This window comes from Alligator mississippiensis, chromosome 3, assembly GCF_030867095.1.
Source record: "Alligator mississippiensis isolate rAllMis1 chromosome 3, rAllMis1, whole genome shotgun sequence".
In the NCBI taxonomy this organism is placed as follows: domain Eukaryota; kingdom Metazoa; phylum Chordata; order Crocodylia; family Alligatoridae; genus Alligator; species Alligator mississippiensis.
In genome coordinates this window covers 103,750,887-103,763,689 of record NC_081826.1, presented here as the reverse complement: position 1 = coordinate 103,763,689, position 12,803 = coordinate 103,750,887, and positions in this window count along the sequence as shown.

Genomic DNA, 12,803 nt, shown 5'->3' with positions numbered 1-12,803 from the left:
GAAGGAGAGAAGGAAAATTTCTTATGGAGTTCCTCCTTAATATAGGAAGGGAGTGAATTAGAGTATTCATACATATCAAGTCGAGATCTACACCACTATAAATCATTTTCAAAGTGTTTTTTCTTTGGTGAACTTGAGGATCTTTCACCCTAATAATTTATGAACAGGCAGCATTATAGCCTTAAATATTCTCCTATTTACACCTATAAATGTATAAAATATTGTCATGCCTTGGACTTCACAGTGACTTGTGAATGCTACTGTATAACAGTCTTTATAGCACAACATATCATAGAAAGGTTACACTTTCACTTGACTTCTATGAGATCTTTCCCAAACAAATGACTTTGCTTGAATTCATCAAAATATTTTAGTTGCAGTATGACAAGTCATAGTATGTAACAGGATTGCATGGCCACACTGTCGAGATCTGGCTCCTATACTTGTCATCTGGTGAAACAGGGCCAGAAACTGACTGCACTTTGCTAGCAGAGAAATCCCTGCACCAGAACTACCACACTCTACAAGTGCAACTCTACAGCAGCCAGACCTTGTGCTCTCCTTCACTGTCATTGTGTGCCAAGGACAAGGTCTAAGTAGACAGGAGCTGCACTATGCTATGTCAATCCTTTATGGGAATAGGATATGTAAAAGACCTTATCTCATCAGTGCAACCCAAAGCAGCTGGCACCAGCTCATAGTGCCACTGGGGCTGACTCTCAGAATCAGGAAGCTGTAAAGGGCTGACTGATGCCTCTCCTATACCAGACTTTGGGTTAGAAGAGAATACTGCCAAAGATCTGTCCCCAAGGACTGCCTCTATCAGCCACTGATTAATCTCCTCCCTGCTGTCCTGTCCTGACAAGCACATGCTTTGGAGGAAAGGGAGAGTGACTTGAAGGAATTGTCCATCTCCTGCCCTTAGCCTCCATTAAAGAGGAAGTACATTTCAGTAATATAGCACTCGAAAGGAAAAATAAGAAGGAATACTTAAGATGAAGTACTTTTCAGAAATAATGTTTGCAGTAGAAATGCTCTAAACTTTTTTGACAAAAGCTGTGACTACTTTATTTCTTTCCTTGTCTCCATATGTGCATTAAGACTGATTTCCCTTTTTCTACACTAAACATTTGTGTTGCACAAATATTAAAAAAGCTGAGTGGCACAGACCCAGAAAAAAAAACTGATCTTTGTACAGAGCAATTTTTTTTTTGTGCTTCTACTTTAGAAAATCAATAGTGCATCAAATCTGCTTTGCTCCTGAGACACTAAGGGTGTTGGTTCCAGATGAACATCAAAAGTTATGTACCTCAGCTTATGTATATATATTTAAAAAAAATAAATAAAAAACCAAAAATTCCAGATAAACAAGCTTGGCTTTTAGAAGTGTGTTTATTTTCAGAATATTTTATTAATCATACAAACCACATCTAATTTAAGCCAGAAAGCATTGCTTCTTTTTTTTCATTTAACATCCATGTCCATTTACAGCACTGTAATTTCCCACACTGTAATGCAGTCTAAAATATAGTGTGCTCAGCTTTCTTATTATGGCAATACAGGGAAAATTATCCTTAACTTTTTTCAGAGTTTCTTTAAATATAATTTGACATAAATAAGGTGCCAGGCAGACAGATAGAAAATGCAATAGAAAAAAAAGAAAAAGGAAAAAAAATTAAACCCTGGGTTGCTGGGAAGTTAAAACCTTACATGTGAATTCACAAGTCTCTACAAAGATTTCCAAATGTAACTCACAGTTTTGGATACCGTATTTATTGTTTCTTTATTGGATACTGAGAGACTGCAAAGAGGCAGAGTTTCAGAGCTGTACCTTCCTGAAGATTAGGCACTTTTAAGGTATCACATTGAGTATAAACTTGAGGTATCCAAAATCACTGGTCACTTTTGGAAACTCTTGGTCATTATAACACAGTTCCCTCAGTGGAATGAAAACTTAGATTTTCAGCAATTTGGAAATATTTTACAGTGATACTGTTCTTTGCATCGCAACAGATGCTAAGGAAATGTTTACATTGCCATAGGACAACAGTAGGGAATCCTGCAATGAAGTATATTATGCTCTACTGTTCTGCATGCATAATAACATGAAAAAATGTGAACTAGTCAAGGTGCTGGGTACTCATCAATGAGCATGCACTGAGAACCACACTGAGCTGTGTTACATCCTGTCACATGCACAGTGGGCATGCTGTGTTTCACTCCATGCTATAGTCACTTGATGAAGAACACCTGCCCTAGGATGCTTCGTAAGCTATAAATGCATATATCCCCTATATTTGGGCAGGGAGAAATAAGCAGCCAGGTGGAAAAAAGATGTAATACAAGTTGTACAATATGAATGGGGAATGAAATTTTGTCCTAGTCAAAATTCTGCTTTCATGAAAAATCGCACAAGATTTTTAATGATTACCTTGGTGTGGAGCCTGCACCTCGCTCAGTCTGACCTATCGGGGTGTGGCCCCTCCCCTCAACTCGTCTGCCACGACTTGGATGTAATCGATTACGTTCAGAGGGGTCTCCAGTGGAGATCTTTATCCTGGGTGGGACCTCCCGATAGACGGTGTTACTCACGGTTACGGGACGCGGTGATCCACGGGGCTCCGCCTCCCCTACACCCCGTCCACACGCCAACCGCTGGGCGATGTTGTCCAGATGTTGCCAGGCCCAGTATGATGGCCCCTGACCGGTTCCGGTCGTCCTCCCTCCTGCTAAGAGGGGTTTCTCCTTCCTTAAAGATAATACTCCTCCGAACCAGGGGGAGTTGGTGGTTGCTTCCCCTGGTTCCAGCCCCCTCCTGGGGCCTCCGCTCTCTCCCCTTTCCTCCCGTCCGCAGGGCGCTTCCCTGCTTTCTGTACGGCTGCCGCTTCAGGACGCGGCAGAGAGAGTGCCTCGGCGTGCACTCTCTGATCGCCTCTTGCCTGGCTGCTGGCGAAAGGCGTCCCGCTCCTGCCTATACTGCTCGCTTGAGACCCGCAGGCGGGGTCCTTGACGCTCCGTGCGAGAGCCTGCAGCACAGGCCGCGCACCCGTACTCTCTCCCCCTGGCTCTCCCTCCTTCCCTGTCCTGTCGGCCTTTTTGAATCCTCCCGCAGCGGCCGCTCTGGCCGCCGGGATTGGCTCAGCTGTTCGCCGCGCAGCGAACAGCTGTTGCCAGAGCCGGCGTAATGGCGGCTCGCGCGGCTGCAGCCGCGGTTGCGGCTCTTCCTCCCGCTGCCCCTCTGCCGGTATGTATGCCCTCCTGGGGGCTTGCTCTCAGGGTCTAGGGTCTGTGGGTCCCCTCTTCTCCCCCTCACTCGCCTGTGGGGGTGCTTCGCCGCCACACTTGGGTCTGATCAAAATCCCGGCAATGTCAATAGGATTCTTCCATCATCTTTAATAGGTAGTGAGGTAACCAGAGCAGATAGGATCTTTTATCTTATCCAAAGAATTTGCATTTAAGTGTTAAGCTGAAAAGCTGAAAAATAAACCAATGTTGTCTTACAATACTTTTATATTTCCTACTTAACTACAGATGAAACCTTAGCTTCTGATGAAGACTGGTCCCCATGGGTAGATCTATGATTCTTCAAATAGCTAAAGAGCCTCCCAAGTGTGAAATACGAGAGAGAAACCAAGAACAAGGAATAGACAGCAAATTTTCCCTAAGAAAGGTTAGCTTGATTAGTGGAACATAAATACCATTAAAAAGAAAAGCCAGTTGTTAACACCTCTCCAGTGAAGTGCAATGAGCCATTAAGTCAACTGACTCCCTCAGCTGCCAGAATATCAATACAAGAGCTACTTCATGGTGGAGAAGGAATTAAAGCAGGATTCTTCTATCCTAGTCAGAAAATCAGGTTCCCTGCTTAATACAAACTGTTGAGGGACTAATTTTTGGGAAAAGGTATGTGTTATATGTGAGAAAATATGGTATATTGGATGACCACCTTCTATAAACTTTATATCATAACTCTGGAGCCCTGAATTAGAATCCAGCTAGAACTGTACTGTGGTTGCCCATACTTTATACCTAAGGAAGACATTTCTGCCAACTTTCTTATCAGAAGTATCTGATAAGAAGGATCATATTATAAAGTTACCAAATAACTATCTTTTGGAATGAGAGTTGTGAATCACTGCAGTTATCCTGAATGAACATTTCTAGACTGTGCCCTTTTATGCACTGACTGTTTTAGTGGTTCACTTGGCCTTCATTATGTTCTATAATGCATTTAAATAAAAAAGTGAAAAGAACATACTTGTGGCTATGTATTACTTTCACAAAAGAGTAAGTTAAAGGATGCCATTTGTTTTGGTATTGAAAAGTAAATCACTGCTAGTTTAAGATACTTGAAACACGCAGGTAGAAACTAGGTCCATTGTAGAATAAAGTGGCACATTTGTTAAACAAAGAGTTATACCATATGTGCTTTATATCAGTGACAGGAGAACTGCAATGATTGATTCTGAAATTTTGAATCTAATTCAGTACATTAGTTTTAACTTTTAAAGCCCCAAGTGGTTTGGAGTCTGCTTCTGCATGCTCTATACATCTGTCCAGTTCTTTGGCGGCATTGTGCACTCCTTGTGGAATAACTATGGGGCAATTCTCATACCAAAGTATAGGGACTTTGTTTCTGGCCAAATATAACAGGGTCTATGCAAAGTGTAGAGAGTAAAATAACTTATTTTCTCTTCCCATGTAGTGTACTCATGTAAGGGATGGCAAACTCCTATATTGTTCCATCTTAATTTATTAGCTTTTTTTATGTTTGGTTTGTTGTTGGGGTTTTCTTTCTGTTTTCTGTATTCTGTAAATCATTTTAATAATAGTTTTCAGGAAAATCAAACTTTTTGGGGAAGCTGGATGTATCCTCAGTTTTATAGTCTTCCTAACAGATTTTTCCATCAGAAATTATTGCTATCGTGACAGAGGGACTTTTGGCCATATGAGTATATTTCTTGTCACTCCCACACAAACCACCCAGAAGGCAGGAAGAATCCCTGTCTCAGGAAGTAGTTCTTTGAGGAAATTCAGGATGAGAAGTGCTCCTCACTGAGGAGAAAGCAAAATTCTTCTGAAATATCACCACCAGCAATAGGGAGGCTTACCTACCTTTATGCCTTCTGGCAGTAATAAATAGATTCTGTTGTTTATTGAGCCTTCTGGCTGCATTATTATACCAATGGCTGAACTGAACTGTGCTAACTCATAAAGAAATAAATTGTGAGGTCACATAATGCTATTTATGAGCTAGTTACAATAATATAAAATACATCTATAATTGAGTAAAACCATTAGCATTAACAGAGTCCAGCCACTGTGTAATTTTCCAATTTATACCACATACTGTACCTTTCACATTTCATGTGATTAAGTATATAGCAAGGACAATGCTAGTTATGTTTTCAGACTTCACACTATAACCCTCGTAAAAGAGGTTAATATCAAATTAAGAAGCCAGGGGAAGCTAGTGGAGATATAGTTTTCAAATTTTATTTTCTACATTTAGCTCACCATCTATTACCTGAAAAAAACGCATAATGGAACTTTCAAAATATTTTAATAATATAAATCAGTATTCCTATGCATAGTATTTTTTGAGTATTTATCATTGTCAAAAGATTTTTTTTTTAACTTTGTAAACCTTTATTATAAACTTTTTAAAAGAAAATGGTGGAAATGCAAAGGTATGTGGCCCTCCCAGGTGCTGAGCATGAAACGTGTTAGAGACAAAAACACCATGCCATCAGAGACTGAAATCACTTCCCTCCTGCACTCCTCATGGAGTTACACGTGTAGGACCAGCCAGCCATTTTCCACCTTGCAGAGTGCAAGGTGGTTTAGGTCCTTGATGGTCCAAATCAACACAAACTGGTCCACATTTTATTGCAAAGTGAAGAATTCAAATTCAAATGTGACACATGCCTGGACCAAGAAGCAGAAGGGTTGGATGATGTCATTGGAGCTGGCCCCTGTGAGTCTGTTTCTGTGTCCTTTCAGAGTCATCTGGTCTGGTTTAGCAGGAAATTGTCCAGGCAAGTCACACTCCCTTTGGCTGCTTCTTATGGGAAAAAGAAGATGTACACAGTGCTGAGAGCAGCAGAAAGCAGCTGCAACTGAACACAGTCCAGGAGCACATAGAAGAGAGTCTCCTCTATTTCCTCCTCATAGAAAGGACAGGCCCCTAATGCCATGGGGTCTAAGTGGGAGACAAAGGTGCCTATGGCCTCATGAAGTAGCTGCCACTGGAGCTTGCCAGTTCTTTTGGCAATGGGAAGCTTGTACCAGGTGAACCAGGGCCTGGCAGCCTTGTTCTGGTGTTGCTGCCAAAGGGTGCTGTCTCCAAGTAGTGTCACGGCAGGCTTCAAGGACATGATCATGGTGCACTTTGACTGTCTACTTATACAGTGCCTTCCCAGGTAGAATCTCAAAGCAAATCTCACCACTTTTCTCATTGGGCATGGGAAGGGACATCAGGGTACTGCCACTCTAATGACAGCCAGATAAACCAGCAGCAATGAGGGGGGTAGGGGGAGAGGTTGTCTAGTGAGTTGCCATCAGGGAGGTCTTGTTGTGTGCACAGGTGGTTTTCCAGGGCAGAAAGCTCAGGTATGGGGAGGGCAGCTTTCACTTCAGTGAAGAGGTTTGAAACAAAGTGGATGAAGCGCAAGGTCAGCCAGTCAGCCAGGGCTTTAGCTGAGAGCCAGTCAGATCTAGCTGAGTAGGCAAGACTGGTGGTATGCGACCAGACCAAGGAAGCAATGAGGGTTCCAGAGATTAGGCCCTTGCTACAAGGTCAAGTTATGGACCAGGGGCTCCTGTAGCAGTTCTGGAAATCACAGGTGCCTGCCCTGGGGTCTCAGTCAGAGGTAGGCCTACCATGTCTGGGTGAGGCTGTGGTAGAAGGGTGGGAGGGCATCCCCGCTGAGGTGACCAGGAGCCAACAGATAAAGTTCCCAATCAAGGTTGATGTCCCTCATCTGATGCAGGAAAGAAAAGGCCAACTGTGGCCAGGGGAGGTGCTCACTAGCAAAGAGCAGGCACTGAAGGGGTTGCAAGCAAAATGCGATCACCCTGATCACCAGGGATCCTGGTTTTCCTTGAAAAAACTGTGAATTCTGTGATAAAACTCACAAATTCCATGATTAAAATTAAAGCCCCTCACCCACAGCTCCCCTGGACCTGGTGGTACCCCTCACTGCACCTCACAGCCTCCGCAGTCCTGCTGGTGCACCCCAGTCCCCCCACAACAGCCCCATAGGCACACTCACACATGCAGGCACACCCCCCCCCAGCAGGTAAGTGTGTATGGGGGGAAGGGCAGGGGCTGGGGAGGGCAGATTGAGAATGAAAGGGAGGGGAGTTTGTGTCTGTGCCCACTCCCAGGAGCAGGGGTGGGTTGGGGGTAAGGGCAGTAGTGCTGCACAAAACCTGCTCAGCCGGGCGGGTGGGCTCACATATGGTGGCCATCACCCCCACTACCACACCTGCTGCTGCTGTGGCCCATGCCACTTGGCTGCAGAGTTGTGCAGCTGGCTGTAGGAAGGCAGCATGGGACGCGGCAGCGGCAGTGGCAGTGGCCCCACAGGCAACTGGCACAGCTGTCTGGGTGGGAGAGAGCTTCGCACATGGCAGCTGCCACCACCACTGCTGCCATGGCCCACCCTGACTTCCTGCAGCTGGCCACATGGCTCCATGGGCACACCTCTGCAGCCGCACAGCTCCACAGGCAAGTGGTGCAGGGCATGACAGCGGTGGCAGTGGTGTGATGGCAGCCGCCATGTGCAAGCGTCCTTCCCTCATCCGGCTCACCGGACGGCTTGTGTATGGCCCGTGGAGCCATGAAGTCAGCTGTGGGAAGGCAGAATGGAGCATGGCAGGGGCAGTGTGGCGGTAGCCACCGCATGTGAGGCCTCCTCCACCCTGGCTGGCTGCACCACTTGCCTGCGGAGCCACTGCCACCTCACTGCCATTGCCGCTGCCCTGCCCTGTGCTGCCTTCCCACAGCTGGCCGCATGGCTCTGCAGGCAAGCTCCGTTGGCACAGCTCTGCAGCTACACGGCTCCACAGACAAGTGGTGTGGGGCACGACAGCAGCAGGTGTGGTAGTGGCACTGGCAGCCACTCCAAGGCCACTCCAGTTTCGTGCACTGCTGGCTGGGTGGCCACTCTAGGGGTTCCCCCAACACCTCCCTGCTCCCTGCCGGAGTGCCCAGACAGCTGCATATGGAACGCAAGCCACTTTTATCAGCTTGACCGGGCTTAGCACCTCCATGTGTGGATTTCCTTAAGGGCACGGAGGTGCCAAGCTCAGTCAGGCAGATCTAGCCACTCACGTTCCATATGCAGCCAGCTGGGCACTCTGGCGGGGAGTGGGGAGTTGTTTGGGATAGACGCAGAGTGCTCAGCTGGCAGCAAATGGAATGTGAGCAACTTGATTGGCCAAACCTGGCTCAGCTCCTCTATGCCTTTAAGGGAAGCTACACATGGAAGCACAGAGCCAGGTCGGGCCAATCAAGCTGTTTGCATTCCATGTGCAGCTGACTGGGCACTCTGTGTGTTTCCCCAACACCTTCCTGACCCCTCAGCCTCCAGCCAGTGCAGGCCCCAGCCAGCTGTTCCCCTAGCCTGCTTCAAGTCCCATATACCTTACAGGCTCCAGAAGGAAAGTGTGCCTCACCCAACCCTTATGACTGATTAAAAGCCTCAGGCCCCGCCCTTCCCCCTCCCCCTTCCCCTGCCCCTCTGGGCAGGGTTGGGGCTTTCCTGCCCTTTTTGCAATCAGCTCTTCCAGGCTGGAACTCTGCCAGTCTGCAAGAGCTCTTTGCAAAGCAAGAAATTTGTGGTTTTCTCCATTTTTCCATGGGAAATGGAAAACCTGGATTCCTGCTGATTACCAGGTTGATCAGGACCTGACCCCTTTTCTGGTGGAGAGGTAGAGGACAGCCCACTGGAGCCAGTGGTGTCCATTTTATAAGAATTCCAAGAGCTCTTTCAAGCAGGGTCATTAGGCAAAGGATTAGAGCAGAAAGGAATGGATTTAAAGAATTGTAAGGTCCATAGATAACTTCTATTTCCTGCAGTCTGTGAACCATGAAGGTGTGGTTTAAATGACTGTAAAACATGACAAGCAGTAGAGAATCAGGCTCCTTATTCTTAAGAACTAAACAGAAACAGTCTTTTTTTATGCATTTGTAAATCTCCTACCAAAATTTGTTTTTACTCTATGTTCACAGGATAAATAATATTGTATCGTGTCTCAGTTTGAGAGGAAAAATGATTGTTGGAGGAGGCATGTATTCTTATTTTTAAAGGCACTCAGGATTTGATTATCTGGGGAGGAACAAGGGAATTTTAATGTTAATTATTATACAACTGTTAACATTAATTGTAGAAACTCACATAGTACTAGTTTGTATTTATTATAAACAGTAATAAATAAAGTTTGTAATATTTAGTTTTACAAGCGTAGAGTCCTTCCTAGATTTTACTCAGAAATGGTCCAAGAAATATATTTGCAGCATTCAATGTAGAGAAACAGAAGAGTAAAGAGAAGTGTGATGAATACAGAAAAAGACAGGCAACATGGAGGTACTATGGAAACTGGAAATGCTGTCTTGTCACACAACACACATTGTCCAACCAGTGATGCAGTGAAAGCAAGGACTGAATACTGAGCTTATCAAGGAAAAAATAAAAAATAAACCTCTTAAATTATTGGTAAAAATGGATAAGAAGCAGCAGAAACTCGTTAGGGTTCATTTTTGAGAAGTCGTGGAGTTGATAAAGGTGTTTGTTGAATATTTTGCCCCAAGACAAAATGAGCCTGTAGTGAGATACTACCTATAATATCTGAAACCAAGGGACAGAAGAGAGAATACAAATTAATATTATAAAATTGAGAAATCTGGTATCTATATATAACTTAGAAACACTGAAGAGTTCCTTATTAAAGACAGGATCATATGGGACAAGTGATCCTATTTCAGTAGAGACTTTTGAAACCTAGATAAATATCTCCAACTAAGAAAGGGCAATTCAACTATTCAGGAAAAGTATAAAAGCAAAGACAGTCACTAATGCAGAAGTACACAGGCTAAAACAAAAAGAAATTAGAAAGTAGGACAGATATTATATTCCACAGACAACATGGTCCAAAGGTGATACCGTGGAAGGCAACAGGGTAGAAAGGGAAATGTCCAACTCATGGGTAATAAGGCAGAGTGTGTGGGAAACAGACTGGTTATGCACTAGTGCTGCCCATACAGCTGCTTTTTGCTTCTTAGGTTATGTACAATGACACAGGATGCAAAGATTTCCAATGAAGAGGAGGATATTTACAATGTGACTAGCATATGCAAAGACTATCAATGTGCAAACACTGCAGAAGAAGGCTGACTTCCATATTTACAGCTATGGTAGTAACTATGCTATTGAACCCACCCAAATTGTAGAGTTGATTGCAAAGTAATTCCAGCAAAATTGATAACCCACAGTATTACTGGAGAAGAGTGATAGACTATAGAATAATTCTGAGGCCAATAGGCAAATGCAGAGTTTTTCCTTACTTTCTTATCACCAAAAGATATTATCACCTAGAGTTTATAATAGCTAGTGCACTGGAATGTCATCCATTGCTGTGCAAGCCATGCATTTGCTGTCTGACAACAAATGTTCCTCCATGACAGAGAGGACAATGAGGACCAGTCTTACATTTCTAAAACCCTGGGGAGCTTCTAGAACTACAGTGTGACACCTAGAAGCATACACTGATGCAAAGTCAGTCTTTGTGAGCAAAGACCTTACAAACTAAGAAGAAAAGGGAATATGCTCAGATAGCACAGGAATTTCTGGCTGCACACTATGGAATGGATCAAAAATTTAATCTTTGTCACAAGTCTGAGCATAAGTCATTTGAGGAAGTCATTGTTGTTACATTCAAGTGACAACAAAATTTAGTGAGGGCTCAGTGTAATGAATCTGAGAACATAATAGTGTCCAGGAAGGACACTACTGATAGCAAGGCACATTTTCCAATCCATCACAAATGGCTCTGTGGAACAGAAGAATGAGTCTATAAACATACTATAACACCTTTACATTTCTGGTGGGAGGCTCAAGATAGGCCTACTATACACTGAACAGGATGGGATGCTACAAACAGTAAAATAGGTCATACTCTAGGGTTTGGTAAGTACCACAGGAAGTTATCGCCTACTACTAGGAAAGGGATGAGTTGTGAGTGCAAAACAGCACAAGCAACTGGTAGGGGCTGCATGGGCTGGCATGTGCCCCTCCCCCCCCCCCCGATTGGTCCCCAACTCAGTACCGCTCAGGATGGGGCAGTTTTTTGCTGTGAGGGCTGGTGGCATGTTGGGAGGGGAGGCAGGGGGGTTGGAGACACTAAGCCACAGTACAGAAGTATAGGAAGGGAGATGGGGTTTTTGGCCCGCCCCCGGGCCCACCCACAAATTGTACCCCTCCAGACTCAGGAGGCATCAGTCACCCCTGCAAAACAGTATTCTTGTTAAAGGGAACTGGCCACACATTGTCAAGATATAGGAACTCATAGTGTGAGGTTATATGTAGATGTTACACTTAGATTGATGTAACCAAGGTTAGGTCTAAGTGCTGAACTGTACATACGTTGGGGGAGATCATATTGGGCAAAAAATGGCTAGACTAATCTTAGTTCAGATGAGGAGGTGCATTAAATTAAATTGGGTATGGGCTACCTTGAACTACCAAATATTTGTACATGTTCAGAGCAAAGCCCCAGGGCTGTGCTTTTCCTACCTCCGTCCCACTCTGACCAGCCTATTGTTAGCCCTCTGACCATCCCATCCCTGGACAGACAGCACCTCCCTAGGTCCCATCAATTTTAAACAACCTCATAGACATGCCAACTCCCAGCAATCCAGCCAAACTCCCCCACACACCCACTAGCCTCCTTTCCCCTGACTAGTTGAAATCATGTTCCCAGTGTAGCTCCTGGCACTAACGAATGACTGCACAAGTGCGACCCAAGCCACAATCATGTGGCTTAAAGTTGCATGATTGTAGATTGGTTCCTGGGAAGGTCTGCATGTGCCCTGAGATGGATCTATGCTTCCCGCCTAAAAAAGGAGGCATGCCTAATACAACCCAACAAGTGTATCAACTATACTACTGAGCCAGGCAAAAGATTGGAACAGGCTTGTTCACTTTAATGATAGGAACTATGTGGTTACAGTGACAATTTATGTAACCAAGAACAAGCATATTTGAGGAACTATGAAGCCTAAAAACCTGAAACAGGACAGCAGTAAAGTATGTGCCCCCTTATTAAACTGCATACTAGTGACCTGTAGTCCTAACAGGTCAGCAACTCTTTGCACTAAAGGTCCAACAGCAAAAATGATTACAAACCAAAATCTGGCAGTCTGCTTGGAAGGACCAACACGTGTTGCAGGAGTGAATATTTACAGTATTGACTGGTGGAACAGATCCTTCTGGTCTTAGAGGGCATATTTTTGGATCCTGGAACAATTAAGATAGCCACAGATTCATAAAGGGGGCTGGTGTATGACAGCTGTGTGAGCTCTAGGGTACATCCAGCTTGATGCCTGGAGCATTCTGTGGCTTTTCTCTACCCCTCTTACAACAACATAATAGAATCTGGCCCACCGAGCCTGGGAAGATGTTACTAGCTATTCAAGTCAGGTAATTAGGAAGAATCCAAACTTGAAAGGTGGCATGGTATCTAGCCTCAAATAATATTGATAATTCATGTGTGAAAGAAACTGGTGTGCAGATTTGTAA